The sequence below is a fragment of the Mustela nivalis genome, assembly GCF_964662115.1.
Source record: "Mustela nivalis genome assembly, chromosome: 12".
Classification (NCBI taxonomy): Eukaryota; Metazoa; Chordata; class Mammalia; order Carnivora; family Mustelidae; genus Mustela; species Mustela nivalis.
This window is the reverse complement of record NC_139031.1, coordinates 101,621,251-101,648,482: the sequence shown is the minus strand read 5'-3', so window position 1 is coordinate 101,648,482 and position 27,232 is coordinate 101,621,251. Positions and strand designations below refer to the sequence as shown.

At 42.5% G+C, this 27,232-nt stretch overlaps 1 protein-coding gene across 4 annotated transcripts in view; it reads left to right on the top strand.

Annotated features, from left to right (window-relative positions):
- SUGCT (succinyl-CoA:glutarate-CoA transferase) overlaps positions 1–27,232 on the top strand; it is an 808,589-nt gene that overhangs the window by 705,706 nt on the left and 75,651 nt on the right. The gene's annotated exons all lie outside the window — the stretch shown is intronic.

Sequence of the window (27,232 nt, the reverse complement as noted above, 5' to 3'; positions counted from 1 at the left end):
GTTTAACAGCAATGGGGAAGACTGTCACAGATGTCACCAGGGAGAAAGAAAAATTAAGAGGAGCCCAAGCTTCAGCTTATATCCCTCCATAAAGTTTAAAAAATGTTGGTCCTCCTAAGGAATTCTATGTAAAGCCAGTCTGAGAATGAAAGGTGAGATAAGTTATTCCTTCCAGGTAGAAAAATCTTTCAGATGACAACAGGAAGAGTGTGTAAAGTTTTCATGTTGTGTGTAGTGCTCAATCTATCTTCTAGAAAGAGCATACTCCTTCAGGGACCAGGTTAAGCTGTAAAGAGAGGAAAGAGATGAAAGCAAGGTTCTACAGTCTGTCAACAGAATGAGAGAAAGCTGGCAGGGAAATGAATTTTCAAATAGACTAGCCATGGTACTTCCCAAAGTCCTCCATTATATTCAACTTTATTAAACCCTTAACCCACAGCAGTGTACTGAGAGTTAAATAAATCAGTGTATTCCCGGATGATTTGACATTGAGTGCCTGCAGCCTTCTCTGGCAGTCCCGTTACAATGAGGCAGGGTCGCAGACATTGTTATACTTTAGTGAGAAATGTATAGCACAGTGACTTCCCTTCCTAGGAGAGCAGGGAGGAAGCGGGGGGGTGGGAGTGAATCGCATCTCCAGGAATGTCGTTCCATCAGGAACTGGAGAAGCCCTAGGAGCCAAGTTACTGTCGCTGATATGACTTAGGGATCTCCATCAACTATGCTTATCTGTGCCACGAGGAAGAAATATTTCGTGAGAGCTGGGCTTTCATGCTCAGGGAATTCATGTTCCTGTTAGTTGGGACTGGGAAAGTGGCCAAGATCTCAGTTGTTCCTCTTCAGCATGTCCTCATCAATCTCGACGCTAAGATAAGTGAATCTGTCTAACAGACGAGAAACTCTTGTTGCAAGGCAGTCCTAAGTTATCAATAAAGTTCTGGGATGCGGAGTTGTTTTCACTCTTAGAAAGCGGTATGTGGCTGACGAATTTTTCCTGGTGAATCTCTAATTGGATTTACACATTGTTTGAGGTGCTTTCTCTGATGTAATCCTATGCGGAATGATCCTTTTGAGGTGAGAGGTGTTTGAAATCGTCTGAGAAGACCACTCCATGTTGAACCAAAATCTAGAAATCAGAACAAAACAAAATAAAAACAAAAACAGAAAGCCACAGGAAGAGGGGAAGGCTCAATGATGGTCAAGCATTTTTTTCTTAGCTTGTTCTGAAAGGTGGGAGGACACTTTCTGGGACCCACGCTTGAGTCCTTGCTGTTGCAGCTGCAGCCGACCGTCACTGGGCACCCAGAGAAGTCTTTTTCTGGGTCAAATATAAATACTAACTTTAATATAAGGTTTTAGAGAATACATTATTTAAACATAATTAGGCATGCAAACTGGCTGGAGAAGTAAAATCAGAGCACAAAAGGGTTAGAATGATCTTTCGGTTTGGACTTCCATGTTATGAACTTACCTTGGGTAATCAGGAGGTGACATCATTTTGCCTCCAAGTGGGCTTCAGCTGAGAGTGACTTGCTTGCCTTCATTTCTGGGTTTACTCATGGTTGGTCCTCTCTGGAAGAGGGATGGCTTTGTTCTCCTCTAGCATTAGCAGGTAGAAAGGCTTTGGTCCATGAAGAGGTATCAGTTGTGCTGAATCCCATGTGAGAATTGTTTTCTTTAACTATGCTTCCTTAGGGAGCATGGGTGGTTTAGTCCATTAATTGACTCTTGCTTTCGGCTCAGGTCATGATCTCAGGGTCCCGAGATCGAGCCCTGCATGCAGCTCCGCACTAGGCAGGAAACCTGCATAAGATTCTCTCTCTCTCCCTTCATCCTCACCCTGGACTCGCACTATGTCTATCTCTCTCAAATAAATAAGTAAGTAAATAAATAAATATGGTTCCTTAAGATATAGTCAAGATATACTCCTGTTAAGAAGACTTAGCAAGAGGGACACCTGAGTGGCTCAGTTGGTTAAGCATTTGCCTTTGTCTCAGGTTGTGATCCCAAGGTCCTGGGATTGAGTCCCACAAAAGGCTCCCTGCTCAGTGGGGGCTCTGCTTCTCCCCCTCCCTGCTCTGCCTGCTGAGCTCTCTCTCTCTCTGACAAATTTTTACAAATCTTAAAAAAAAAGAGAGAGATAGAGAGAGAGAAGACTTAGCCAGAGAAAATATCAGTGGAGTTAGCCATCTTTTTGTTAAGAGGATTATCATTTCATTTGGACCGGGCATGTAGTGCTGTATTGATACTAACGGAAAGGGTTGGGGGTGAAGCAATGGTAGTAAAGGGCTAGACAAGAACCTCCAGCAATCTTAACGCCACCGATAGGTCATGTTGCAATATTCCATTTATTACATTGCCTCCAAGTGATAAGGATTTATGGCTTTGACCTGGGTCTGTGGATTCATTGCTTATGTCTTTCTCGGCGAGAGCGAATGCTGTCTCGTGTGTGTCATTATGTGTCAGTTTCTCGGGAACCATATTTCTGTGTTGCTGCGTTGTTATCTGCCATGGAATTAGCAGTGAGTGTGTTTCTGGGTTCCTCCTCTGAGTAAAATGAGGACCCTGCATGGAGGGGGAAGAGGTGAGGGACCTTGAAAAACTTCCCCAGCTTGTCCTCCATGAGAACATCAGAGAAGGCACAGCGGCCATGGGACTGTTGTGGGGGCTACTCAGAACCCTGTGTCTGTTGAAAGTGCTCCCAGGAACCCTGCTGTCCAATTTAACATAAGAAGCCACGTGCTTTCAAACAATTAAGCAAAACCAAATTTTAATTAACTTAAAAATGCAAGAAAAAGTTAACACAAGATATTTTAGTGATTTTAGCTGTTTGCATGGTGAAGTACCAACAAGCTGGGGAAACACAATTGCCCATAGATTTAAAGAACGTCCTCAGTATATCCCCATGAACCCCTCAAAGACCGAACCTACATTCTCTTTGTGACTGGCCCTCCAAGTCTGCATCGGATCTCAAGTAACTCACTTTGCCTTGTCTTCTTTCCCAATGAACTTTCTATCCTTTCAATGTAAAGGATAAAATGGAGGTCACTGTACTATGTGCAAATATATGTTTGTGAAGAGATTTTAATGGCCTCATTGTGGTGGAACATTCAAATTTGAAACGAGGGAGTACAAGTGAACCTCTGTCGAGTCCTTCTCTATATATGGTGGAGATATGAGCACTTTATAGACACAGTTGTTTAATCTCCAGGACAATTCAGTAAGCCGTTCGTTATTATTATTGGAAAACTGACACTCGCTGAGTGTCATGGGGCCAATGGGAACCCACGTCTGGGTATCCCTGAACGCTGTCCTCTTTTCCCTGGTTCCTACCAACTCCTAAGTTTGGCCAACCACAGAGTTTATTTTTTTTTTAAAGATTTTATTTATTTGTCAGAGAGAGAGAGAGAGTGCACAGGCAGACAGAGTGGCAGGCAGAGTCAGAAGGAGAAGCAGGCTCCCTGCGGAGCAAGGAGCCCGATGTGGGACTCGATCCCAGGATGCTGGGGTCATGACCTGAGCCGAAGGCAGCTGCTTAACCAACTGAGCCACCCAGGTGTCCCCAACCACAGAGTTTTTACTTTACAACTCTAGTTCTTAATCTGAAGGCCGCTTAATGTGTATCTTTAATGTTTCATTTAAAGAGCAGCTTGGCAATTTATTTAAAGAATGCTTAAATTTTAAGAATTTGAACTTCGATTGAGTCTCTTTCCTTTGGGGATTAAGGTTTTGTGTGTGTGTGTGTGTGTGTGTGTGTTCTATTTTGGTTTATTTGTTTTTAACCAAGGCTATAACTGTGTTTCTATGAAAGACAAAAAAAAGCTATTGGAAAATATATTATTAGGCCATTTTGATAGTCTCAAGAGCATGTAAGTGTAAATGCACCAAAACATGTGGATTACATTTCCCTCAAGTTGTACTGTTTTCACACATTAACAGAAAAGCAGTTTGAAAAGGGAAAAAAGAGACATGTTTAGGACATATATGAAGATTTCAATCATCAAAAGACCCAGATCTTAAACTGCCACCCAGACTTACCTGGATTTGCCATCTTTCCTGGGATCTGACCATGCCCTGTATAGGCAAATTTCCTCTTTCTCACAGAGGACGGATTTTGTTTTAAAGTTAGAGCCCTATTCCTTTTGAGTAACACTAATTAACTGCAAAAATGTGGTGTTGGTATAAGAAAGTTAAGATGATTTTTCATTGTTGTTCCAGTGAGTGGTTGATACTCTTTCTAGAGCAAGAATTTAAATGTTAACACTGACAAATTCTGTAAGACGCCACTTACGCGTGAAGTACCTAGCGTAGTTAAGTTCATAGAAACAGAGCGGAAGGGTGGTTTCTAGTAGGCAGCCGAGGGAGAGTTGGGGAATCCGTGTTTAATCCGTACAAAGTCTCAGTTGTGGAAGATGAGAAAGTTCTGGAAATGGATAGTGGTAATGGTTGGGCCACTGTGTGACTGTCCTTAATGCCACAGAACTGTTTGGTAGGTTTTATGTTCTCAATATTTTGTCACGACAAAAACATGATTACTAAAAAAATGCAGCTAACTTCTAAGGTGTTTTCCTGCGTCCAGGTGGTGTATCTGTGTGGAGTGCGGATCGGCTTAGCCAGCGAGACCTGAGTTCAAAACCTGGCTCTGCAGGTCACAGCTGGAGGTATAGACCCTCTTCCTTGTCTGTCTCACCGACGTGTCTCATCTGTCATCCAAAATCAAACCTGTAACTTACGGTCATTAATTATTAATATGGGCCAAGGCTCTGCACACAGGCGTGAGCGGAAGTGCATTGTAGATCATTAATAAACTCTTAACAGTATATGCAGGAGCAGTGACTCTTGAGGGGGAACTAAAACTCTCCACATTACTACTTACCTGTCAAACATTAACAGTAGAAATAATCATAACTATTTCTCTAGGATATCCGGTAACACAGGTCATTTTTCTGCTTAATGAACATTTATCGAGTATCTACTAGGTGCCAAGCACATGCTGACAAGGAACTCAGTCTAATGGGGCATTCGACCATGACCAATCAAAGACACGCAGTGGGGACCAGGAACCCCCCCGGTCTGTCACTGCTGCCAGATGTGTGACGTAGGCCAAAAGCAGCCTCTCTGTTCATCTTCCAACTAGGAGCTCTCGGATATGTGTGTTGTGTGTAGAGTCAGTGGAGACCCTGCATCATAAAAGCATCCACCCCAAACAGCAATGTTCTCCGACAGAAGGTGCGGGTGAAAATAATAACTCAGGGATCCCAGATGAGAAAGTAAGAGTTTGTTGAGGGGGAGATTAGAGACACCATGCAGCGTTTCCAGAATATACTCCGCGGACACAGTGTTTCTAATGGTCCTAATAATCATCCCACCAAGAAACGACTCTTGTCAAACAACTTTGGACAACTTGTGTTAAACAAAGGTCAATGAATGTCCTCTACCTCCACGTTTCTCAGAACTGTTAACATTCTAAGATACGTTTGGAGCCTCTAAGAGGGAGATATTAAATGCTGTGTTTCCTTACGTTAGGAAAACAAGGGAACTTGTTTTTCGCCCTCAAAGCTCCTGCTAGGATCCCATGGAAAAGCATTTTGTGGGCCATCCCACTAGAAACATGTGTCCCCTGCAGCTGCAATGGGACAGGTTGTAATGGTCCTTTCCTGGAGAAGTTGGCTGGTTTACACTAACAAAGGGAGGGGAAGCCAGATAAGAAAACTGACCATGCACCAAGGGCTAGAATCTTCTCTTGTTTCTTAGCTTAAGGGACCAAGGGTCCTGAGGCATTAGAAGTTTTATTTCTGCTTTTGTTTTTGTGTTTTGTTTTTCCTTCTGTGAAGGTTGAACATCCAGAAACACTGGGCAGGAGAGGGTGAGCCAGGAGCAGAGCCATGGGGGTCTGAGGGCGGCCAGGAGCATGGAGTGTGTGGGAGGGCACCTTCCCTCGAGGCTGGCTCAGCCCCCACCAATGAGAGCCGCATTCAGCAGCAAAAGGCCCTAGGCACGGATTGAGGGTGACACTGGAGTGCAGCTCAGGAACAGCTCACACGGTGATGCTCTTGCACTAGGAGCAGAAACTATCCTGGGATCGAAAGAAATCACTTACGGAGAAACACTTTCTCTTCCCTGCTCCTCGGTAAAGCTGCATGAGGAGGATTCTGCACAATTGTTCGTACACTAGCAGGGAAAATGGAGTTGATTAAGTGGAAGGAAAATTTTTAAATGTGACAAAGATGATGAGGTGATTAAGGGGTAGAATTGAAGTGGCAAGATGTGGAGAATTGAAGATGTATGAGTGAGTAGCGATGACAGTGGGGTACGCGATAGCTGCCTGTAAAAACCCAATTAATCGCCTAATGTGGTAAATGAGAAGAAACAGGCTTGAAGCACAAAAAGGGAAGCTTGAACTGAAGTCTGTTAGGGAAACAGTATTTTCCAGGAAGGGTGATCTGACTGCCATCACACGGGAACTCGGTGGAGCTATCTGGAAAGAGGTTCGGGCTGACACTTTTCTTTTTTAGTATATCCTGGTGCCAACATAGTTTCTTCCTTTAGAACGAATGTGTAAGTTTCCATGTTCCTAAGGAGCAGACATTGAAGAACAAAGAAAAATATTTGATTGGCAGCTGGGTCTTATGGGCTGGTAGCAACATGTAGGGCCTCTTCTGGCCTCTAGACATGTTTTCCTTTAAGCTGAATTATACAGTAATATTGTTGGTGGTAAGAATCCTAGAAAAGGTTTATATTGTATTACACTGTGTGGGGGAGATACAGCTTGTAATGTAAAGCAGAATACGAATAGTTCCTTTTGGGGACACCTGGTAAAACTAGCCCCCAGGGACTATGATTATGGACAAGCTGCCTTCTACAGATTGTCTCTATCGTATCAACACTTCAGGGAGTCTTTAGTATCCCCATTTGACAGATGAGCAAACTGAGCCTCAGACCAACTAAAGAACCTGACCAAAGTCACACGAGCAGTCTGTTACCGACCCAGGATTTGCCTTCCAGCTTGAGTTCCTAAAAAAAAAAAAAAAAAAAAAAAAAAAATCCCTGTCCTTTTATTGCGATGTTCTGCTGCCTCCTGAAGGCATTTTTGATCATCACTTTTATACGCTTTAGACCAATGGCTTAGTGTCTGTGAAACACTCGTGAGAGCGAAATGGGCTGCTCGTGTTTGAGAGCACATGGTCACCAAGAGCGTTGCCCACACTCAGTGCAGACCTGGACAAGGCTTGAGGAGAGGACGGTTGGCTCCAGCTCCCCCAGCAGTCAGAGCTGGTGCGCGGAGCTCCATCAGATCTCCAAAACAGCATCCAGATTGGATTATGACTTCTCTCTGTGGTCTTTGAAAACTTCTGTTATTTCTTCCGTGGCCTCATGGAGTCTGGATCTATTTTCACATAAACAGAAATGATTCCTCCTTTCTGAGCACTTCATTGCTGGTGGCATTGCGGAATGTCCCAGGAAGGGGGAAATGGGGCCAATTATAAAGGAGAAATTCCTCTCCAGCTTTTATGTTTATATGAAAATGCCAAAGCCACCAGCTGTTACAATAGCAGGCCTCGGTAAAGCCTTCCTTTCCACTGCCCAACGGTATACACACAGCAGGGGGAGATCATCCCAGCTGAATCCAGGAGAAGATGGATAAAAGGCTCCCCGCAAAGTATCACCCTGCATTCCTGAGTTTTACAGGAAATATAGGAAGTCTGCACTTAGATACACTTTCTATTTCAGTAGGAAGTTCCCAAATTGTAAGCATGCAAGCGACAACTCAAATTCTAGCCGTTCTCTCAAATACCTTAGCTCAGCTTACCACTGAGCAAGGAGTGTTCTTCCTGAATAGAGGGATATACATTGAAAAAAAAAAAACAACAAAAAAAACCCTAATTTCACATTCCTGTTTATCGGACATCTGAGACCAACAGCCCCCCCCCCAGGGCGACCATTCTCTCATTCACCTCTTTTCACCATCAGGACTGACTACTTATGTCTTTTACATCCATGAAGCACATTTCAAATCTCAGGAATTCGGTTCCATGGCGGGATCTTAGCAGAAAAGTTATATATCATCTTGTTTGGCTATCTTTATAATGCTTTCTTCTTTCCTAAAAAACCCCCCCACACAAATGGTATATTAGTACTGTTGGGAAAACCAGATCTGATAGGAGGGTCTTAAACAATTCTTCTGGAATAATCCAAGGCAGTGGGATGGGACAGACTCTAGAAACAAAAGAATATAATCTTAAAGATTACATTTTTTTTTTTTTAAACTAAGTTTCACTGGAGCTGTTTTACCCTATTAAACTTGGCCAAGTCATCTTCCCCGTCAACACTCCCGATCAAGGTAACCCGAGTTCCGTTTCCTGCCTCTGCCACCTAGTGTCTGAGGAGAACCACGGATTTCCTGGACGGCAACAGGAGTGGAGCTGGGACACACCGGGCTCGCCAGGACAGGCCACAGCATGCCCCTTCCAAGGAGCAAACTCTCCATTCTCTCCTACTACCACTTAAGGGTCTTGTGTGTGCAGGGCAGCTCAAGCTATCATCAGAATGTTGTTCTCAGTTCCTTTGTCCCTGTGTAGCCATGGGGTCCCTCAGGCCTCAGAAAGCAAAAGTCACACTTCCTCCATGCTTGGCATTTTAGACTCAGCAGTTCATCTGTAGTGACTTACAGATATTTTTCTTGCTGGTTTGTTTTTCTGTATCTTAAATTGTGAAAATTTTCGGTAAGACAAGGAAGGACAAAAAAAAGAGCTGTCATTTAAACACATTTGGTCTTAAGTCAAATTAAAACTATAGGAATTCCAAACCAGAGGTTGCCATTCCAGTTGAAATACCGTGAAATTTTCTGTGGAAATAGACTTTTTTCCTTAAAAAAGCAAAACAAAACAAAACAAAACAAAACAAAACAGAAACAAACTTTGCTGGAAGCAGCTTCCTGGGCTCCTGCATTCAGTCATCCCCGGATGCCCAGCCTGGGATCCAGAGTCCGGTACAAACATTGTTAGCGGCATGTTGTTTTAAAAAAGAGAACAAAAATTGTGTGCTTCCCTTGAAATAGAAAGTAACCAAACTTACTTTTAGACCTTTACGTCCTCTCTTTGGGTATTTGAGCCAAAAGAAAAATCAGAGAATTGGAGGTTTCCAGACCAATACAAAAAGCAAATTGGACCCATCTTAATCATTTGTATCCTTTGCTTTTATTAAAGGAGGAGTAGGAGGTCATGACCAAGAAAACCAAAGGAAGGCAAGCCAGGGTGGGGTGGGGGGGACAATTGAATTTATGAGTGGAATAAAAATGGAGGAAATACTCATATTGGAACAGTTTTGAAATGGCTTAAATGGCTTAAACCTTCCCCTCTAGTCAACCAGCACAACTTCTCTGAGACGCCACCAAGATGGCGGCTTCCTGTGTGTTCCTTGAATATCACATCTGCCCCTACATTTTCAGGCATGGATATTATTTTCTTTGGACTGCTCTTGTTTACTCTTATTAAGTTCTACACTATACAAAAAGAAATGTCAACATTTAACCCTTCATGTGAGGTGGGAAAGGAAAAATGTTTATTTCAGGTCTCTTCCATTTAAATGGAGCAGAATTCTGTTATAACTTTTTATTCTTGAATTCCTGTGTGATTAGGTTGAAACCATGACCCCCAGAAAAGTATAGAAAGAAGCAATATATATCGTATGTACACAGATCCCAGTGTCCGTTCTGGTATTACGAGAAAATTCAACTTGACATTTTTACGTATGGGTATTATGCTTGTTTCTTTCTCCCCCAAATTCAAATTCCTGCAAATCCCAATAGCAATTTATTTTTGTTTTCTAATAAAAAATGTAAATCTTTGCATGTTAGTGATAATTAAGCCTTTGAATTAATTTTTCTCTGCAACACTCTATTAAGGTAAATATAGAGAATTTCTGGGTAATTTGAAAAGGAACCAGTTTTAGACTTGACCAGAAACACGTATGTTTGATATAATCATTCCAGTACTATCCTCTGGCCTTATATGCACCTTGATGTGTTTATGTGTTTGTGTGACATTTTTTCAAATGTCCTGCCAACTATTACATTAGGTAAATGTCAGTAATTGCTATTACTGTGTATGTGCCCTGGGAAATTTTACAACATAAAATGGAGGTGATGGATTATAGGTCGTAGTGTTGGCCTAAAAACCGGGTTCCATACATAAGGAGATCTCATTATTATGATGATGATTATGCAACAGCAATATTTCTACATCTAACGTAAAAAATGTTTAGACACATATTGTCTGGCCTATTTACTTATTAGGTGCTTTTGAAAATGTTCCAGTGACTTAAGACCTTTAAATCTGTATTTAAACAAACAAACAAACATTAAAGCTTACCTAAACCACAAGACTCAAACCCAATAGCCTAGTAGGAATTAATCTCCTATTTTTTTTTTTCTTCTTAATAATGTAGGTGGTCTCTTCATAGACCTTTCTAATATTAATTCCTGTGCTTGGAAAAAACCCTCCTCTTACACTTCATACACAAAGGGTATGCTATAAAACAGAAGTCATGTGATATAAAAGAAAACTCGATGGTATTTCGAAGCTTTAGCACTTCAAAAACTATCTTAATGGGGTATTTTTCAAAATAGCATTAGTCCAAAGGATGACTCATGGGATTCCCTGGGTGTTACAATCCTGGGAGTGGCAGCGTTATTCCCCTAGCAGGAAGGAGTAGCCTAGTTAGGTAAAAACTCACAACAGGAAAGATATGCTGGTGTGGGTCAGAGGGATGGCGGGGGACAACCTACCTACTGGCCATGGAAAGAATGGCACCCCATTAAGTGGGGCATGATAACTGGTAAGCATGGTGTCATATTTACCAAGAGATGGCAAGGTGCCCTGAAAGGCAGTGGATAAAACACACACTGAGATTGTAGGCTCAAGGAACACCACAGAAACCTGAGCAGTGGCCCTCAGGTAAATCCTTCTGCTTAGCAAGATTGGTATTTAGGAGAAGAACTCAACTCCTGACATAAGAGAGAAAAAGGCAAGAGCAAGACCGCATCATTGATTTTTCCAAATCCTGGAAGGACAAGACAGCCAGGATCATTTGAAGGCTAGAACTGAGTCTCAGGACAAAGGCAGAACCTACTTCTCAAAACTTAACTGAAAGGCAGGCTTTGGTTTCGGGGCAAGGTAAAGCACACGACTGAGTGCAGTGAGCACTGGACCAGCGCTCTGTCTTCTGAATCCAGTGCTGAGAGGAAGGATCCCAGGCTCGTGGGCTCCACAGAAATGAGGAAGGACTATCAAGGGGGCGGAGAGCCAAGCCGAATATTGCCCAGCGAGTGTTTCCCAACTCAAGTTTGGGCTTTTTCCTCTCTGTTCAGCAGATGAGAGTCCAGAGGCAATGGCTTCAAGTTGCTTAACAGCCTGTTTCTCAGAATTCTGCACAGCTGCTCCTGGAAGGATCATGGCAGTTGGTCTGTAGGAATCGAGGCTGCTCCCCTGCCCAGACAACTCTTTAGGAATTTTCTAGGGTCCCTGTTGGGGAACACCATCAGGATTTTTCACCTTCTCTAGGCCACTTTGTGGGAGTTACCTTTTGGCCAGCAGGAATCTCTTCCATTTATTGGGACAGATGACAATAAATGACAACAACCGACATGTTTTAAAGACCTCACAGAGCCACCCACCTGTCTTTTCTATCACCATTTCTAGAAAGCAGGTATGTTCAACATGATCAACACCACAAATTGTGCTCTTCAAAAGAATATTGGCTATGAAGCCCATGCTGGATTTACTTTCAAAATAATGTATTTACCATATTGCAATCCAGATGCCTTCATGTTGTGGTCGATGCTGCTGCTGACCCTTTCATGATGCATCTAATATGTGTGTGCCTTTTTAAATGGAAACACCTAATCAGGCATTCCAACACACATCAGCACCTTGCACTGTCAGACTGCTGTGCAATGTATCTTGATGGGGAAGGTGGGTGTGACGAATTGTCCCTCGAGGAGAGAACAGTCATCAGGGTGGGGATCTTGAAATCGTGTCCTGCATGGGGCATGCACATGAGAAGTCTCGGATCCCGTGGTTACTTACAGAGGCATATGCCTTCGTAGGACCAAGCTAAGCACAATGGATGTTATAGGGAAGGCTACTGGGCTCAAAATAAGGACAGATTTTCTTCCACGTGGAGCGGTAAAGAAAAAGACATGGGAGGGGAGAGTTGATCTCCCTGGCAAGATGGCGAGCCTCATGAGAATTCTGTGGACGTAAACAGTGGGTGGGCGCTTCGCAGCAATGTCGTGTTTACGGGTAGAGTAGGGCATTGGCTGATGCGGTTTTAAAAAGCGAGTGACTGAGAATCAAAATTCTAATTTCCCAATTTGTAATCTGGAATTCTTCCCTGATTCCTTGCTGTGATAGGCCAAAAATCGTCCCTGGGACACATGAATGTTACCTTCTATGGCAGGGGGGACTCAGCATATGTGATTCAGTTCAAGGTCTCAAGTTAGGGAGATGACCCTGCTCTTAGAAGTATGTAATCCAATAAGGAAGAGAGACCGTAGCAAAGGTAGTAATGTGTTGCCATAGCTACAACTCAAGGGAACAGAGAGAATGAAGGAGTGAGCCTGGGGACTGGGGAGAACATTTCTTCAGAGTATTCTAAGGGATACCGGCTCAGATTTTCCCACTACCCTCTACCTCAAGAATGGGTTAGAGGATATGAGAATCAACACATGAAAAAATGTTCATCATCACTAGCCATCAGAGAGTTTCAAATTAAAATTACATTGAGATATCACCTTACACCAGTTAGAATGGCAAAAATTAGCAAGACAGGAAACAACATGTGTTGGAGGGGATGTGGAGATGGGGAACCCTCTTCCACTGTTGGTGGGAATGCAAGTTGGTGCAGCCTCTTTGGAGAACAGTGTGGAGATTCCTCAAGAAATTAAAAATAGAACTTCCCTATGACCCTGCCATTGCACTCCTGGGTATTTACCCCAAAGATACAGATGTAGTGAAAAGAAGGGCCATCTGTACCCCAATGTTTATAGCAGCAATGGCCACGGTCGCCAAACTGTGGAAAGAACCAAGATGCCCTTCAATGGACGAATGGATAAGGAAGATGTGGTCCATATACTCTATGGAGTATTATACCTCCATCAGAAAGGACAAATACCCAACTTTTGTAGCAACATGGACGGGACTGGAAGAGATTATGCTGAGTGAAATCAGTCAAGCAGAGAGAGTCAATTATCATATGGTTTCACTTATTTGTGGAGCATAACAAATAGCATGGAGGACAAGGGGAGTTAGAGAGGAGAAGGGAGTTGGGGTAAATTGGAAGGGGAGGTGAATCATGAGAGACTATGGACTCTGAAAAACAATCTGAGGGGTTTGAAGTGGCGGGGGTGTGGGAAGTCGGGGTACCAGGTGGTGGGTATTATAGAGGGCACAGATTGCATGGAGCACTGGGTGTGGTGAAAAAATAATGATACTGTTATGCTGAAAAAAAAGAATGGGTTAGAGGACAGTTAATGAACATGCTCTTTTTCACCCTGCTCCTTAAAATGAGGTTGACCATAGCTTCCAGTGTGCTTGGGACTGTCTCCTTCTGTGCCTGTTGCCTGTGTGGTTACCCAGCCTTCCTCTCTGACATCCTGAGTCAGCCAACTTAGAACCTGCCCCTCCAACCCCAGCAACATGGGGTCTCCCACACTTCTTTATTCTCCTTTGTTTTCCACACTTAAGCATGGAAGAGCAGGAAAGGAGAGCCACTCATTCTCCTGGAAAGCTCAGTTTCTTGCTCTGGCTCCCATATTCCTGTTACCACCTGCTGAATATTAGCCTTCCTTCAACCCTTGCAGCTTGTGTCAAGCTCCCGTGGGTTATGGACTAAAGCCTTTCTCTGGAGGAGAATGTGCTTCTGGTTTAAAGAAGAAAAAAAAAAAGTGGGGGGAAGGACAGGTCCATGTTTGAGGTCCAAAGCATTTCTTTAGATTTAGTAAGATCATCCAGTGCAGAGTATACACTCTTTTTCAAACTGAATGATTGGGTCTACTGGTGCTAATTTGGTGTTTGGTATTTACAGATGTTTTCTTCCAAGGGAATGTGTTGTTCTGTAAAGGTGACTGTGGTCTATGGATTGATCGGTTGGTCAGTGGATCTGTTGTAGATGGGTCACAGAGCTTACCCTTTACGTGCTAATCCTTTAGAAAGGTTTTCCTTATTTGATGGAACCTTATAAAATGACTTAAATACCTATCTGGCTATCTTAATTTATGTGTATGGAAGAAAATGAAACATTGTCTGTTTTCATAATCATTAGAAATGTTCATTATTCTTTCTTTTATATAATAAGTGATGTCCTCATGGATGTGGAGGCGTATGGGATTGCTTGTGCTTTTCCTATAAGTTTTGAGTAAGTATCTTCTATGTCATATCGTTTTAGGTTTATTGCCTCTGTTAGTCCCTCTGTCTTCCTCCTGATTTGTTTCTTCTCATCTGCTATGTAGGCTCGGAAAAACCAACATCAGTGTAGTGATCAGAATTGTTAATGAAATCAAGGTAACTTTGCTCTCACCGATCAGCCACTCTCCGATGGGGAAAATGTATGGGTTTTTGTGACATCACTTTTGGCTGCACAGATACTTTCTTGCTTGCTTTTTGTCTGTGTTCCAAGTAGTGGGGTTTGTCGAATAGTTGACCTCTAGATAAGGAAAGTGTTTTTGTAATTCTATTTGAAAATTAGTGTGGAAAATTAAGGTGTGCACCCCTATGGAGAAAGTTGAGGTCAAGTAATTCATTCCTGAAGCTGTGCAGTCATAAAGATTCACATACTGGGCTCAGAACTAGTATTAACCAATCAAATTGCCCCCAGAGGGGTGCTCACTTCCTAGGTCAACCCTTAAAACACTCCACATAGCCATTTTAGGCTTCCAAATACTCGCTTGGTGAATGAACAGAGAAACAGGAAATCAGAGTGAAAATGGATGCTATAAATCTGTTTTGTACAGAAATGTGTTGAACAACTTTTAGGGAGGGCAAGTGTACTACATCAGATTTTAGGATTCCACAATGCTGCTTAATTTATCTGGGAAACTAAATCTTTCTTTTGTTCTGCTTTTTTCCCCCCTAATTTGAGACTCAACAAAATTGTGGAAAGCTGCTGATTATTTCAGACTTTTAGAAGTTAGTCCTCCTTCCCTTTTATCAAAGGTTAGAGAACAATTTTTTGAAGTAGATTTAACTTACCTAGTGGAAGGCCACGGTTATTATTGCCAAAAGAGAGCCATCAGAAACTAAAACCACGATTTGCTCTAATTTACATGAAGGGAGCTCAACGAGTACAATCATATTTATGTGTCTGTTACTCTCCTTTTAGGAATCGATGCTAAAAATTGACCCTGAAAATGTCTCAGACACCAATGTCCCAAGAAATTAATCTGTCATTTTCTCGTTATCCATTGTGGACGTGGGAGAGAGTTGATCCTGTGGATTCTTTGCTACATTTTGGTTTTTAGAAGCTCAAGTAGAACCCGGAGGCCAAAGACACTGTATCTTGCCTGTATGCAATTATATTTCCCAACAGTTATTTCTGGTGCTGATGATATTTGTATACAGATTATTATAAAGACTTGGAAAGACTTCTGGGTTTTGATTTTAGGTTGGCTTTCTCCACAAGTTACATATTTTCAATCTACCCCCTCAAATACTGCAATTGTGAAATATAATAACTAAGGCATTTTGGCAAATCTCACAAATTCATTCTGAACGTCAAGATATAATGAGTTGTTGTGGCCATTCATGCTCTTCCATTAGGAACATTTAGGGAAAAAGAAGGAAAAGTTATTAAAATGATTCACATTTAAAAAAAATTAAAACAACGACAGAAAAACCTTGAAGTGGGCCAAATGCTTATTAGTGGAAAATGTGTATTTTGCGGTAGTATTTAATACTTATTTTTTGGTAACTTATTTTTTGGTAACTGCCTTTTACTATGCAATATGATTGCATTGTATCACTGGGGGTTGTTTCTGCACAGAAGGGATAACAAAACAAAAACAAAAAAGCAAAGAAACAAACCAAATAACAAAAACAAACTTCTAGAAGAGTTACCTGAATGTTTCTGAAGGTTTTAAAAGATAAACCTACTTTCCCATCTGCAGCCATCAATGTAGCTCATACTCAAAGGAGGTGGTCTTAAGGATCCCAGCACATCTCAGCAAGCTCTGCTCCTAATGAGTGGGGTGTGTTTGGTGTCCTGACACACCTTGATTACAAGTAGATGTATTTTATTTCTGGACCCAGCCACCAACTTATACCTGAGGTCTCTGGCAAGGCGTGGAGTCCCACTTCTCTCTTTTGGAAAAGTAAGCTTCTACTGGCATCGACAGTGAACAATGCTAGGAGGTGTATCTTTAAACTAGTAGTTGCTATGTACTGAGGGCTGACTCTGTCAGACACTGGATTCAGGGCCATCTTGCAAGGGTAGATACTATTTTGCCTGCTTTGGAAAACCAGAGTTCAATTGATGTAAGGTCACACAGCTGGTAAGAGACAGGACCCACATTCCAACTGATGTGAGTTGGATTCCAAAACCATGCACTTTCTTTTCCTTTACTTCGCCAGAGAGGAGAATCTCATCTGATTTTAGATGGATGCACTTTATGCCTTTTATGAGACTGACGCGCTAACTACTGCGCTAACGAGGCACCTCACTTTATGCCTTTTATTATTTTTAATTTTTTAAAAGAAATATTTATTTGAGCTGGCAGGCACAAGTGGTTGGAGGAGAGGCAGAGGGAGAAGCAGACTCTCTTGCTGAGCAGGGAACCTGATGTGGGACTCGATCCCAGGACCCTGGGATCATGACAGGAACCGAAGGCAAACGCTTAACTGACTGAGCCACCCAGGTGCCCCACCTCATGCCTTCCAGAGTGCAAACTTAAGACGTCAAACTGCCCCTGGCTTAAGCATAAAGTGAGTGGATTATTTCTGCTTTTTATCTCACTCGTGGAAGTATAGATAATATAGATGCAGTCCTCCAAATTCCTTTAAAGAAGCAGCGACATAAAATCCTGTCTGCATGTGGGATCCGCGGGAGGCGCTTCGTACGTGTTTGGAACACAGATGAGGCTTTCAGAACTGGTTCGGTTTCTTCAATTAGAGCCTGGCCTTTCCTGTTTTCAAAGTTTCTAGAGTCTGTTCAGTTGAGATGTCTTGTCCTTCTGTGTCAGCTAATCTCCTGACCCCTTCCCTGAGCCCGACTAGGAGGAGCCTTGGCTAAACTCCCGGTGGGCCATATTGCCCTCTGCAGGAAGGTGCCCTGAGGGGGCCTCCCTGCCTTTATTGGGAAAGCTAGCTGGGGAGTCCCGGTGTCTGAAGGCCACAGAGAGTCAGTTCTGAAGCAGCTCCTTTATTCTCTTTGCCCAGAGTCGGCTATTGATTCACTTTGGGGCCTCAGAAGCAATTTTCCTTTTTCACACTGACTCAGTTTCCTAACTATCAACCTAAAGAAACACAAAGAAGCCATGTTCTGAATGGAGAATCCAGCCTTATCTAGATTAGGTTCTCAAAAGGATTTTTGAGTTTCTTTTTTTTTTTTTAAGAATCAGACCTCCAGGGGCACCTGGGTGGCTCAGCGGGTTAAAGCCTCTGCCTTCAGCTCAGGTCATGATCCCAGGGTCCTGGGATCGAGCCCTGAATCGGGCTCTCTGCTCAGCAGGGACCCTGTTTTCCTTCCTCTCTCTCTGCCTGCAGCTCTGTCTACCTGTGTTCTCTCTCTGTCGAATAAATAAATCAAAAGAATCTTAAAAAAAGAATCAGACCCCCAGTTTATTATATCATCCCTGTTTTTTTGTTTTTTGTTTTCTTTTTGACTGGCATATGGTTCTTTCCCATCCTGAGAAAGGTTTTACTTCCCAGAAATGAGTTTCCATATTCTTCGGGAAGTTTCAGTTATTAATTAATTACTGTTATTCTCTAAAAACCTGGAGGCAACTAATTTTGTATCAATGTTATTTTCTATATATTATTTTCATTTTCAGTGTCAACATCTCTATCTAAAAGGGATATTTGAAGCTGAATAGTTTCGTGCTAGGCTCAAAACAGCAGTGTGCTAAATCAAACCCTTGCTTATATATTACAGCTATAAAGTGAAGCTGGCCAGCGCTTAGCATCCTGGCTCTCTCCCTTCCCATGCCTATGGCAGACATTGCTAATCAATTCTGGGCCCTTTACCACCAAGCATAGGGGCCACTTGGCTTTCAAGAACTCTTCTTGGCACAGATCTCCAACAATCATTTGGAGCTGGCCTGCAGGATAAAATCAATTCACCATCCATGGAACAGTGCCCCGTGTAATAAACACCAAGGCAAACAAAGACTTTTCAGGGAGCACTTTGAAAACTTAATGAAAAGATATATTTTTTAAAAAGATTTTATTTATTTATTTGACAGAGAGAGACACAGCAAGAGAGGGAACACAAGCAGAGAGAGAGTGGGAAGCAGGCATCCTGCTGAGCAGAGAGCCCGATGTGGGGCTCGATCCCAGGACTCTGGAATCATGACCTGAGCCGAAGGCAGAGGCTTAAGGACTGAGCTACCCAGGCGCCCCTGAAAAGATATTTTGTAGTGAAATACTGAACTACAGAGAAAGCCCTGAAATTCTTACATGCTCTAGGAGAGTGTAATGGACCCCCTCTATGAAAAATACTTTGTGAAGAAGTAAAGTTCTGAACTAAAAATCCCAGAGGCAGAGGGGGAGAGATAATTTGCTCCCCTTCCGTAGACAGTAAAAATACTATACTTAACCTGGAGAGATTGTTCAGAGTCATGTTCACCAAACACTGATGAAATTTCTTGTGTGTTGACCCAGATCTGAGTCTCTAGGGATGGTTCCCATTTACTTTTTTCTCCTTAGCTTGAACACCAAGATACGATCCGGAAGCATGTATGAGATGAACTCTCATCTTTTCCATGAACACTGGGATGAGCTCCTTGCAATGAGTAGTAAGGTAATACATTACTTTAACATTTAATGTTAGAGAAAAAGACATCACAGCCAAACTGAGTAGCCATAATTCTATTTCTATGTGCTTGGTGGGGTTTCTTTCTTTCTTTCTTTTTCTTTCTTTCTTTCTTTCTTTCTTTCTTTCTTATCAGCTCCCTTTTTTGAGTCACGTTTAATCTAAGTGCAAGTAATAGAAAATTCCGGCGATACTTCATTTTTAATTTTGGAGGAAGAATGACCAAATCATTCTAATCTGCCAGGAGCTGCCCTCGGGGCGCTCTCTTCCAGGAGCCCTGACATTGCTGTGGGTTTGGGGAGAGTTGCGTGTGCCTGGGGCGGCACACTGCGATGGTTGGACTACCCCACAAGGTCTTTAATCATTTCCTCAGGGGCCTTTGTTCTTCTCAAGGCTCTTTTGGTTACAAGAAACAGACGCGCACTTAAGTTGCCTCATGTGAAAGAGGATTTATTGCAAGTTTGTGCATGGAGAAACTGAATGACCAGCTTCAGAAGGGTTTCTAGACACTAAACCACACTGCCTTTCTAGCTCAGTCTCTCAGAGTCATCATGTTCCTGCCTCCCGCTCCTGATTTTCCACCCGGGTTCCTCTGAGCACTCGGAGTCACTCCGGTCTCATGAATTCCACACCCGGCTGGCCTGCAGTGGCCATTCAGGCTATGCCTACTTCTTGGTGAGCCCTCGAGGTTCCAGCGAACTAGCTCGGTGACTTTACGTCCCGGCTCTGGGCACAGCTTCTTTCCAAACCAGCCCATCGATCGTGTCCCCTCGGGGTTAGCTGTCCTTGAGCTTCCTCAGCTATAGCCAGAGGTTGCAGAGCGAGATTGTCGGCATCACAGCTGCCCTCTCTCCTTCGGTGTATGTGTGTTTCTAGCCCTGTTGGAGGTCTGAGAAGTTAATGACCAAGCCTGGCATTAGAATCACAGGAACCAGCGGGAAGTACGTGGGGATTAGTGGAACAAGGCAGGAGCCCCTCCCAAAGCTGACAATAGGTTGAGCATTACATGTAGAAATTTAACTATGTACATTTGCCGCCTGTGGAATTTGTATCCATCTTCACATCTTCTTTTTCTGGCTGAGATCGGTTCATTCCAGAAGCATTCCTTTTTCCTGTAATTATTGTCATTGGGTTACTTCATAATTTCACGACCTAGGGGTGTTCTGTCACCCAGAGGTGAGGTGAGGCCGCAAAGAAAGTGTTCTTCTTTTTGTGCTCTGTACTCTGCAAGTGATCGGAAATTCATCAGACTGCATCAGGGCTGGGAGGTCCGGGAAGTTGGGCCACTAATGTGCACCCACTTGATATAAAGCTTATACTGTTCTGGCCCTGACAGTTCCAATTAATGAAATATGATGTTAGCACCAACTGGGGATCAGACCTGAGAACCTTGAAATAAAACATTCTTTAGAACTGTACCTCCTCTTGGTAGGTGTGATGAGGGTGAGAACTTTTGCATGAGGAGATTTTCCACTTCACTCTCACTTTGTGGATGGCTTTTACCACGCACAAATCCATGATTAGAGGCCGTGTATCCCGCTCTTTGCTTCCAGCCACCCAAGAAATATTAGCATGGACCTTGACCGACACTCCCTCTCCCAGCCCTGTAGAGGAGGCCAAGTGCATTCTGAGCAGTGACCTTGGAGAAGAAGATCAGGCAGGATGGCTCGAGGGTCTGAGATCCTGTGGGGTCTTTCCCTGCTTTCTCTCTCTCTTCGTCCTCCACCTGGAAAAATTCACCCCATCCATTTCCAGGTCTTTTTTCCTCATCTGCAAAATGGGAATCCGTTGCCCTCGAGGACCGCTGATGACCATTATGAAGTTTGCTTGTTAATGATGCTAAGAATGCTTGGAACTTATAAATATTTCCTAAGAAGCACTGGTATCTGTCCTGCTATAAGATTGCAGGAAGTATGCAACATCTCTTCTGCTCATCTGTAACTTAGTCAGCTTGTGTACAGACTGCATTGCATTAAACGCTGAACTCCGATCCTAGTGTTTAAACATATTAAATACAAAATATGAGTAGTATAAATTGTGTGAAACACTTTGGTCTCCCACTTGGAGGCCTAACAAGATTTCAGTGCAGGGTCACCACAAACATTATACAGACACTGCTAACAAGGGTAAGTGGTAGTCTTTCAGACCAGGTGGCTCGATTATAGTCTTAACCCCCCAAGTCGGAGAAGCCCATCACTGGGGATTTATAACTGGGCACAGGAAAATTGAGGGGAGCCAGTTTCCACGGCGCATGGGTGGGCAAGGACGGGAGTTATTTGTTTATTTTATTTGCACATTAACTTTTATAATGCTAATGCTCTGAAGAGCACAGAAAAGCTTTACAAATAACAGACTCCAAGTTTTAAACTCTTCCTCCCCACGTCCCCACAGCTTTGCAGGGGTTTGCTGCCACAATTAATCAAACAGAACATCCACCCATTTCTCCCTTTAGGAAAATAAAACTCAGAAGACAAGGGCATTTTCCATTAGCATTTCGGGAGATCCACCTCGTGTCGGATCCTGGCTCCAGATTTTCATTAATAAAAGTACCAGGGAGCTGAGACGCCGGGTATGTCCGTGGGCGGACGCAGCCCCGGTGTCACCGTGGAGAAGCCACTGGGGAGAAGTCTCGTCTTCCGTTGCGGGACTACAGCTGTCATGGTTTTTGTAATCCACCAATCCTTTAAATGATGCATTTTTTCCCCCTTCTTCCTTTTTTTTTTTCCCCAGAAGAAGTGGTAGTAATGTGTTGCCTTCCTTCGCTTTTACGTTTGGGGAGTGACTTGCAGGCCTCCATGTCGCTACGGTTGTTTTTCCAAAGTCACATTGGATACGGGTCGGGTACCCAGTGAATGTTTATGTCACAAGACAAATGGGAAACTCCTTGACTTTTTCGTTTTTTATATCCCGCTGTTTTCTGTTTGGTCCTGGCCTTGGTTTTTCGATTGTACTATAACAACCTGAGGTCTTTATAGTCTTTAATATTTTTGTGTGAGCCCAAGATGCAAAGGAACTCTGGGCAGAGTGGTACAAACTGTGGACCAGGAAAGTTTGCAAATGACCGTGTTCTGTTGCCATTTTTGAAAACGGTGAGCCGACAGAGAAACCTCAGCAGCTACACATACCGGCCGATCCCTGTGTCCTCTGAGAAGGGAGAGATTTATGGAATCCACGGAGGCGAGGGCCACATAACCCAGTTTGAGCTTAGAAGGCGTTAGAAGGCGTTAGTTCCTTAATGCCAAGTAAATTTTGGAAATGATTCTCCTTTGCTGACAGTACCCTCATTACTGATTGTGTAGAGTAATTTATCAGGCATTTCTTAAAATAAACCGTTCATTTATACTAATAGGACTTGGCAGGAAGGAAAAATTGGCAGGACTTAGAGTTCCTAGTGTGGGTTTTTTCTTTTTCTTTTTTCTTTTCTTTCTTTCTTTCTTTCTTTCTTTTTTTTTTTTTTTTAATTTTCTTGTCTTTAAAAAATTTGAAAACACCAACATTGAAAAGTTCTAAACATTTTGAGGATGCAGTTTTTAGGAGCCAGCTTGCAATCCCTGAAAACATAAAGAATTGCATCATAAATCTCCAAAAAGGAAGAAAGGAAATATTTCCAATGACGGAGTTCAGCAAAAGAAAGAATAAGGACAATGTCACTGATTTTATCTTTCTGCATTCTTCAAGCATTGGGTTCCTCTTGTCGATGACTTTGTTCCTTATTTTTGGTATCACACGGACTTTTGAAGAGAGCTCATTTTGGTTTTTCTCCTCTGTGTACAGTTAGTCTCCTCCTTGAAGCCCGTGCATCAGCTGGCTGTTTCTCTTCAGTTATGCACGTGATGTAGCAGTGTTGTTTATATATACCCAAGATAGTTAGCCTGGGGCTTTCTGATTATCTGCATGTTCTTAGCCTTGGGCCTCTGACAGTACTTTCCATCTTGCATTCCCTTGGAATTTAAAAGGACATCAGCAGGGATAGTAACCTTTTCTCCTAAATAAAAGGATAACCATGTAAATCATAATAAAACATATGTAGCAATCGAATCTTTAGGCTCAGGGAAAGCAACAACAACAAACAACAACAATGCTTCAGCTCCCCTACCAGCCCTAGGGATAAGTAAGGGCTGAGAGCCAAATTCTGAAAAAATGCCCCACTACAGGAGTTATATACCTGTATCCTTCCATACACGTATGCACATATACATATGTGTTACATAGAAATTCACATACACAGACATATAATATACTTGGACATATACATACATATGTATATACATACATGTGTGTATGTATATTTTTTAATAATGGTGTGTGGAAGTTACAGCATGTTTTGAGAGGCATGCCAGTAAGTTATGTGACTTCAGATCAAAACAGAAAGAAGAATTTGTTGTTTTTGAGAATAAGCAGACTTCTTCGAAAGTTCAGGGTCCTTGGCTGATTGGATCAAACCGAAAAGGGTAACCTGGGCCAAATGGGACTTACAGGAAAGGGTTAGCAATGGTTTATCTACCACTGAATTAGCAATGCTACTAGCCTCTTGGGTAAGAGGACATCCTTGTCTGACTTTTTAACGCCAAAAGGTAGTTAGCTCTTTGTTTCCATCCTCTCTATTATCAAGATATTAGAGCTGGCTGTTTGTTTAAAACCCGACTTTTACATTGTTTTGTAATATTCAAGCTTTAGCATAATTATAAATGAAGTTTGTGCCTCCTAAAAAAAAATGTCTGGAAGGAAATCCATCAAAATATTAATGTTGGTTTTGTGATGTTAAGTATATCTTTCTGGGTGGTAAGATTATGGGTGATTTTTTAAAAAAAGATTTTATTTATTTATTTGACAGACAGAGGTCACAGGTAGGCAGAGAGGCAGGCAGAGAGAGAGGAGGAAGCAGGCTCGATCCAGGACCCTGGGATCATGACCTCAGCTGAAGGCAGAGGATTTAACCCACTGAGCCACCCAGGTACCCCAATTACGGGTGCTTTTTATCTTCTTTATCTTATTTAGTATTTTTCTAAATTTTTTACTGTGTGACTTTAATATTTAGAAAAATATTTCCAGAAAAACAAGGAGAAAAGGCAGGTACCTTATTTTTAGAAGTACAGTATAAATAAATAGAATATTGCTTTTCCTAGAAAGTTTTAAGGATTTTTTTTCCATTATGCAAGTCACATTGTGTTCTATATGTCCTTATTTATTTATTTATTTTATATCCACACGTTCTAAATGAGCCTGACAATGCATGGGTAGCTTCTGATTCTCCAGTTTTCTCATCCTTACATCGTCCATGTTTCCTTTGCTATCACTTTTAGACTGTCTAATAAGACAAGTGTGTGCAAACGTTTCAGATATGGGCACCAGTGGCCTATCATATCTGGAAATCAGGTGGTAAATACATGGGCTTTGTCAGTTTCCTTTTCTTCCTAACCAAAGATTTCAGACAAAACTCCCTGCAGAATTACTCCTGTAGCCACCAAATTTAGATCATTGCCTTCGATTCCAAGATGAAGGATGGTCTAGAAAAGTTTGAGGGCAGTTTGTATCTGGATGGCACAGATTCCCTGAGTCTAGAAATCACAAGAGAATCCAGACAAAAGGTCATTGCTGTCCAAGTTGAAAGTAATGCCATAGGCCTCATTCCTTGCCCTTTTCCGGATTAAATCCAATTCATGAAGTTGTCAGAGTTTTTGTTTAGCAAAAGTAACTGGAGAATAGACAAGCACAGTTACTGACCAGGAAGACTTGCTCTATCACAGGGATTCCCAACACACTCGGGAGATTTCTCTGCTCCTGTGGTAACTTGTCTGGCTTTCGGTGGCCTTTGCCTTCCCTGCTATGCGTTTGCAGGGATCAGAGTCAGCAGGAATGAATGAGGGGCTAACTCCGCCTAGATGAGTGTTGTACGGATATAACGTTGTGTAAGATACCGGGCTTCAGCTGACCCTGTGCCGAGGGCGATTTATCCTGAGCACGGCTTTCTCCCTCCCAGCCAGAAATCGAAATGGAACTTGTGCCTTTTGCTAATAATGCTGGGTGGAGACAGCATTCTGAAACTTGCCATGTGGGGTCCAGCTGGTGCCAGGAAGGGGACATCAGCTTGCTATGCTCATAGAGTTTCCAGGTAGACCTAGAGGGTAGCCACCCCCTTTATAGGGAATCCGTATCGAATGAGATAGCCCGAGAAGCTAACCAGCTATGACAGGTCAGAAAACTTGTCCTAATTAGCTTGCCTGTAGATGTAATATTCTTGTTATTTCCCTTCTGTTTTTGAATATTTACTAGAGAAAACTTCTGAAGGTTTCAGCTGAAACTAATGAACAAAACCGATTTGTTTGTGTCTGTTTCAAGATGCTAACAGGAGAGGCAGTGGGGGTCACCTAGAGGGGAAAAAGAATCAGGGGCGGGAACTTGAAAAGGGAGCTAAATTCAAGAGGAAAGACCGAGGGGTGTTTTTCCAAATGTCTCTTCCCAGTAGATTCTCGGTCTGGTGCTCAACTCCGAAAGTCCCTAACTATGTCTTATGAAAGGAAATGAATGGTGAAATACTGAGAAACTGTACTGGTGTTGATGTGGGTTTGCTGATATAGGCTGGGATACTAGATTTGCTCTCACCTTGGAACTTATCAGAGATTTTGCTGTTACTCCAACTGGATCCCTATGATTTACTCACCCAGGAGATTTTTTGATTTTTATATTAAAATTATTATTGCTTCTTCAAATAGTTGATTCATGCCCTTTAAATTCATGTAAAACTAATTCATACCAGAAAGCCAATTAGATTCTGAGCTTGTAAAGGACAATGGTTATCTTTATCATTTTTGATTCCTGAGTACTGAGCACGGACGTGTGACTCAACCAATGCTGGTTGAATGAATCTGTACTCAGTCAGTTTGTGGGAAATGCCTTTCACCATGTCTCAATATTTCTGTCCTTGCCAATAGTACCTACCTTCTGGGTTTGAAAGCATCGGATGGCAAGTTGGATTTTGCAAGATGGCTTCAGTCTGGTTTGAGGGCAATTAGAAGCAGGTGGGTTAGAGTGGTCACAGGAGGAGGGTTATCTCAGAACTCTGTGAAAGATTATTTCTGTTCCACTCAGCAGCAGATCTTTGCTGTTATCAGAGACCTGAGCTCCTCTGATGGTGTCTCCCTTGGGCAGGGTGGACAGCATTCTTTTCATTCTTATTTTCAGTGTTTCAAGTGAGTCATTCAGAACTGCTCTGACCATTGTCTCCTTATAACAATTTCTAACACTTTTATAGCATGAAAATCCCACGTTACCAGGATTACATGCAGAAGACCAGAGTCCCTTGCTTCTGGGAGAAGTTCTTATAGTCTAATCCCTTATTAATACCCTGTTAATTCCTGGGTCTCTTGGGCCAGAGAATGCCCCTTCTTTGACCTCTGTCTATTCTATCTTTTCTGTAGGGACTGGGGAAACAAGTAAATTTAAAGCAATTATAAGCCCAATGCTAAAATGACTTCAAAATGCCTTCATAATTGTTTTATGCAATATTACAGGCGTACCTCCTTTTACTGGGCCGTGCGTTACTCTGCTTCTGTGTTTCTTGCAAATTAAAGGTTTGTAGCAACCCTGCTTCAAGCAAGTCAGTCAGTGCCACTTTTCTAACAGCATTTCTCACTTTGTGTCTCTGTCACATTTGGATGATTCTTTCAATATTTCAAAGTTTTTCGCAATTATTAACACATTTATTATGGTGATCTGTGACCCGTGATTACAACTCGCTGAAAGTTCAGATGTTGGTTAGCGTTTGTTAGCAATAAAGTATTTTTAAAAATATTTTATTTATTTATTTGGCAGAGAGATTACAGGTAGGCAGAGAGGCAGGCGGTGGGGGGTGGGGCAGGCTCCCTGCTGAGCAGAGAGCCCAATGCAGGGCTTGATCCCAGGACCCATAGACCATGACCTGAGCTGAAGGCAGATGCTTAACTGACTGAGGCACCTAGGCGCCCCAGCAATTAGGTATTTTTAGTGAAGGTATATACTTCTTTTTAGACATAATGGTTCTGCGCTTTTAGTAGACTACAGTGTAGCATAAACATAACTTTTACATGCACTGGGAAACCAGAAAATTCATCTCTCTTTATTGTGATGGTCTGAAGCTGAATCCACAATATCTTTAGGATATGCCTGTATTAGACACAGAGAATATGCAACTACGACCTAGATGGTGGCCAGAAGTGAAGGACATTGAGCT